Source organism: Mauremys reevesii, linkage group 3 (assembly GCF_016161935.1).
Source record: "Mauremys reevesii isolate NIE-2019 linkage group 3, ASM1616193v1, whole genome shotgun sequence".
Taxonomy (NCBI): domain Eukaryota; kingdom Metazoa; phylum Chordata; order Testudines; family Geoemydidae; genus Mauremys; species Mauremys reevesii.
Genome location: NC_052625.1, coordinates 21,167,145 through 21,173,290, shown reverse-complemented (window position 1 = coordinate 21,173,290; position 6,146 = coordinate 21,167,145). Strand labels below are relative to the sequence as shown.

The window sequence follows — 6,146 nt, the reverse complement described above, 5'->3', positions numbered from 1 at the left end:
AGAAACAAAAGCCAGGTGGGTGTTTACTGGCACAATGGCGTGTCTGTCTGAATGCTGCATGCTCCCTTGCTTTCCCAATGCCTCCTCGCAGGAGGGACCCAGGGCTGCTCAGTCCCTCTTTTGCCCCCTTCTTTCCTGCGCCTCTGTCCCGGATTTTGCAGGCTCGGGATGGGGTTCTGTGGTCCAAAACACTCACTATTCCCTCCCTTCTTGCTGCCTGTATAATTTGCCTTATACACAGGGACACAAATACAGAGAAGTGTTTTTCCAATTTTAAAAACTTTATTGTAATCCGGTATATAAATAAAAGGTTAGCTTTTTGTTCAAAGCCATTTTTAACAACAACTATTTACAGATAATGTCATTTTTCTGATAAAGAACTGAACTATGCACTTTTTTGCACTCGTATTCTTCTTCCTCATCAGTGAGGATTTCATGATTTGTTCCTTCTGGAATGCAGGGCATATGTACCCACCTCTTGCAAGAATCACACTGGACCTTTGATAAGTAACAATTGAGAAAATGAAATCAGAAGTTGTAACGTTACAAATACTTTCCATTCGCTCATGCTATTCCATCCACGTCAGCATTACCTAAGATATGCCTATCACAGGGGTGGGCAAACTTTTTGGCCTGAAGGCCACATCGGGGTTCCGAAACTGTATGGAGGGCTGCGTTGGGGAGGCACAGCCTTCCCTAACAGCCTGGGCCCTGTCCCCATCTGCCCCTTTCTGCCCCCTGACTGCCCCCCTCAGAACTCTGACCCATCCAACCTCCCCTGCTCCTTGTCCTCTGATCACATCCTCCCAGGACTCCCCACACCAACCACCCTGCCGGGAACCCGACCTCTTATCTAACCCCCCACCCCCCCGCTCCCTTTCCCTGACTCCTATCCACATCCCCGCCCCCGACATGCCCGCCCACCCTGGGACTCCCACACCTATTCAACCACCCACTGCTGCTCCCTGTCTGCCCACCGGGACCCACTGCCACGTATTCAACCCCCGCTCCACATCCCTTTCCATACCACACAGAGCACCAGGACTGGCAGCAGCACTGAATGGCTGGAACCAGCCATCCCACTGCAATCCCGCTGCCTAGAGTGCTGGCGGCACGGCGAGTTGAGGCTGCGGGAGAGGAGGACAGAACGGGAGGGGCCTCCACGGCCAGGAGCTCAAGGGCCGGGCAGGACGGCCCGCAGTTTGCTCACCTCTGGCCTATCACCATGATGGAATGTTTACTGTTGTGGAATTTTTACAAGAATCCTGATTCTTAAGCAGCTTATGGCATATGTTTCTGATACAATCCTATGTTTCTTACCATCGTGCAATCCTCACTTTCCTTTTCACAACTGACAAGGTTGCAGTATATGCAGTAGTCCTCCACGCTTTCTGAAAAAAAAAAAATCAATATAGCGCAATGAAATGCTGATCATGTCACGACCAACACTCTAAATGCAAATCCCGAGTTAGTAATTACTGTCGCTATTTTAATCCAGTCACTGGTTGCAACATTGTTTTCTTTTTTGTGAGTCTTATTTTTTCAAAGTTTTACTTTACTGCACCTGAATATAAAAATATCCAATTTTATTTAACTGGTCTATCAATAGCAACCATTCACCCCGATCTAATTTTTTGGTACTTGAAGATATTATTGATGAATAGCCACAATTACAGAACCAGACCCGTGAGATACCCCACTTTAGGGGTATTAAGATAACGGTCTGTTCCGTAACATAATTCCACTTTTTTGGTTACCTTCACATGTGCCTAATGAGTCTATAGTACATGGGAGAAAGTTATTACCTGACTCTTTCACTAGAACAATTGCTACTTGTCTTCTAAACTCAGCATTATCAATTCAATAGAAACATCACAAGAGGCTGTCTTTCTGCCGCAAATACGTTTCTGCAAACTAGTAACACTTCTATTTAGAAAAAATATCACAATTCCCAGAGGTGAAAGTGGGCTGGGCCAGCATGCTGGTAAGAACTGGCCACCGGTTCCGGCCCGTACACGGACGACGTTACAGTGCTGCTGTGGCAGTGCTTTATGCTTTCAGGTCCCTGCCCCCGTTACCTCTCCTCACATCTGTGGCCCTGCCATAGGGTCTGACAGCGCTGCTGGATGATACCGGCAGGGCCACCAACAGTGGGGGAGGAAAAGGGGCAGTTGCCTTGGGGGTCAGTGATTCAAAAGGGCCTGGGGCTCCTTCCCACTGTCTGTTACAGCTCCATTTTGTTTCTTAAAGCTGTCCCCTTACTCCATTTTGTTCTTGTTCTCCTCTATGGCCGCCCCTCCCTGGCTGTTAAGTTGTTTACCACGGCCTCTGCCCTTCTCAAAGGGAGGGCCACTTGTGCTAAGTGGGACCACTGCCCTGTTCAAAGGGTTAGTCCTGTTATCACCTTGTTAAAACCTGGGCTTGGTGTAGGGTAGGCTCTGTCCAAAGCTGGAAGACCTATTGTGTTTTTAAGATCCTGGGCATGAGTCATACCTCTGGGCTCAGGACTAGTCCAAACATGCCTCTGTGGCTACCTGCAGTTTTTCCCTGCTTGCTCTCCTCCCTGTGAGAAGGGGAACCAATCAGAGTTACTGGCGGGAAGCTACCAGGGTTTGCCTTTAAAAACAGACATTTTTGAACAGACTTCAGAAAGGTTCTTGCATTGCTGCCTGGTCTGATCAGCCAGGGGTTCTGGGGGTCCTTTCTCCGCTCTCGTTTTACTTTTAAGCGTACCCCCGTTTTTTGAACCCCCTCCCACGAAGAAGGAATTGCTGCCTGAGAGATCTCCTGATTATCAAGACTGTACCGAGCCTTCTGATGTTCTTGCTGCTTCTGCCTCTGTTGCTGCCTTGGGGGATGGTAAGAATCCCTCTGTGAAACTTTCTGTACTTTTATTTTATTATCCTGGCTGCTGGCTCTGTCTCCCCAGCACACAGACTTAAGCTAAACCTTGGTCTGTGTCCTAAAACCTCTCTTACCCCCCCCCCCTCCATCCTGGCTGCTGGCTCTGTCTCCCCAGCACACAGACTCAAGCTAAACCTTGGTCTGTGTTTTAAAACCTCTCTCTTAAACCCCGTGGCACTCTGCCACTAAAAGTAAGTTGCTGCTGCTGCTAAGCTCTGCTCCTGTGGGCTTTGCCCTGGACTCACGGTTTTCAGCTGTATCCACTGCTGCAGCCACCTCCCTTGGCTTCCTTGGGGGCTGCCTTGGGAGCTGTATTCTGGGGCACATACCACTCTGCCCCCTGTAACTTCCCCATAGCATAAGGTGCACCATAGATTTTGTTTCTTTAGTTTAATAAGTCATAGTTTGTTAAGATTGTAAAGCTTGTAAGTCTCACCTGCCTTGCTATAGTTCGTTGTTTTGTTGCTCCATATAGCTGCTTGTTGCAGTTTGCTTAGAATTGTGATATTTGTTGTTTTGCCTAGTCATTGGTTAAGATAGATTTAAAAAGTCATTGCCTGATTGTATTCTGTACCTGTTTTGTTACTCTGTAGAAGCTGCTTGTCATTTTATATAAGTTTGATTAAGTTAAAGGATAGATAAGGTTCTTGCTGTTCCAATCTTCCCATCTGAACTTCCCAAACCCCTTGCTGCTTTTTTCCCCTGTGTCTGCATCACCTCTGAACATCCCAAACCCCTTGCTGCTTTTTTCCCGTGTGTCTGCATCACCATCTGAACTTCCCAACCCCCCCCCCCCCACACACACACTGCTCTGTTGTCCTTACCTCGCAGGGCTTCAGAGTCTCTCGCTGCTTGCAGCTGCATCTCTCATCAGTTGCCACTATCATTCCCCACCCCTCCTGTTTCTTGACCCCGCCTTTGGGTACACCCTTGCTATCACAGCCTCACAAATTAAGTCTACACTGCATAATTTCACTTATCACCCATATTGTATTATTGCACTGTGATTCACATATTACTTCCACCTTTCTGATATACTTTGTATTTGCATTAATACTATTGTGTTACACTGTGTATAAGGCCACCTACCACCTGATACATTCTATCTAAGATTGTTGACCATTCTATATAGAAGCTACTATTTTATTTTGCATTTCCTTTTGGTATGTTTTACATTCCACATTGTATCTAGAGCTGTACCTATATAAAGTTGAGTTGCTTATTAACTGTACTGTATCCCATTGTGCTAAACCCCACTTACTGTATCCCACTGTTAGAACTCCCTACACTGTTCAATAAGAACCCCCCCCCCCACCATCATTGTCTATTGTAAACACCCTATACACCCCATTCCATCGTATTTCATGGTTAAATTCTCACCACTCCCTTTTTCCTTTAATAAAGTTTATTTTGCACCCCACCCGTGTGGTAATTGCTCCCCAAGATCCCATATACCTGCTGGCAGGGACACCCACCACCACAGCAGCTGTCAGGAAGGGCTGCCTGGGGGAATCTGGCCCCCCAGCCCACATCTTCCACCCAAGACCTATCCCTTCTGAGGGCCCAGAGCATACCCCACACGCCATGGCAAGGACGCTGGTGCAGTGGACACCAGTAATCTTCCACATTTACTTTCACCCCGATAATTTCACATACATAAATGATAATGGCAATTTTGTATTCAAAACCTTTAAGATGAGTGGTCCACAGTTGTGGCCATCACTTTTTGTTTATTATGCTGAAGAATTTTATTCTTCCAATCAGATGGGGAGTTGCTCGTTAATCGTTTGATGAAGTATCTGAAACTTTGAGAGAGTACATTAGTGGACTGTATAAATGAGCTTTTCTTTCCCTTTTTTTTTTAAAAAAAAAAAACAGTTTCTGTACAGAGATAGAAATCCTTTCTATCGCTATTTACTTAATGATTGCCATGACTTATTGCGCATTAGATATCTATCTATCAGTGGTCCCCAACGCGGTGCCCGCGGGCACGGGGGCATCTAAATGCGCCCGCATTCTGGCTGGTGGTTGAGCATCTGCCAAAATGCCTCCGAATTTCGGTGGCGACGCCTCTCGATGACATCGCTTGTCGGCGGCAAGCAGCGTCATCAAGAGGCGTCGCCCGCCGAAATTCAGAGGCATTTTGGCGGATGCTCGAGCACCATCACGGTCCTTCATTTGGCACTCGCCAGACGAAAAGGTTGGGGACCACTGGTATATATATTAACATACTTACACACACACAGAAACACACTTGCTTTCATATTACTGTCACACTCTTATACAATGTATCACCTGCTTTGCTGTGCCCCATGTTGATAACACCTTCACACTCATGCAACATGCTACCGTTTCGGGTCCACATTCTGTGAAGTAGTTACACAAATCCACTCAAAGTACATTAGTAAGCACATGCTGTTTCAATTTTTCTTTGTAGCTAACAGGAAGATTTTAGTCTCATTGTGTAAATATTTTCACATTAACAGTTCATATACACTGTAAAAGTAAGTATCTTAAAAATCACCTCCAATTCCTTAGACATGTTCTTTCATATCTCATCTCATCACACAAGGGGTCAATTGTTAATAATTCTTTTGTTTGCATCAATGCTATCTGTAAGTTTAAATATACGTACAAGTTATATTGGCAAAGTGATAAATTCTGCTATTTTATAATGACTTCTCAAAAAAACAATCCATTAACATATTCTCATTTGGGATGTCTAACACACAGGAGAAAAGCATATTGTGAATTCATTGATCAAATCATTACAAACTGCATTCTTTCAAGTAACATTAACAACAGAATTTCACAGTATCATTTTATTTTTAAAAGCTCAGTTCTTGGAATGTCAAGAGTTATATTTACATTCCACTTTCCTTTGCATGCACTGAACTCACTGAAAACCCGCAATATGGGAAATGAGACCACTGCTACCCAGCTGTGTTACAAATCTCTTATATAATACCACATTTAGTGACCATAATCCTGAAGTACAATAGAAAACATCTTACCGCAAGAACCCAATGATCTGGTGTGTGATAAGGAAGCAAATAATATATCATATTGAAGAAATCCACTCTGTATTCATTTTAAAAAAGAAAAAGAAAAACAATTATAGTTTCCAGTGAAGCAAACTATGAAATGTAGCTTATACGGTATTTCCCAATTTCATTACATGGCTTACTACTACAGTACTCATTCCACATCAAACATAGCATTGTATTTGCTGTTTCGCACTG

General features: G+C 44.7%; 1 long non-coding RNA gene across 1 annotated transcript; it reads right to left on the bottom strand.

The window, feature by feature from the left end:
* Window positions 1-260: 260 nt before the first annotated feature.
* On the bottom strand, window positions 261-2,210 carry LOC120401898. The gene is made up of 3 exons (XR_005596820.1): window positions 1,806-2,210; window positions 1,321-1,391; window positions 261-498 (listed from the first exon to the last, which is right to left on the bottom strand). It is a non-coding gene; the product is annotated as an uncharacterized LOC120401898 (long non-coding RNA).
* Window positions 2,211-6,146: the final 3,936 nt, after the last annotated feature.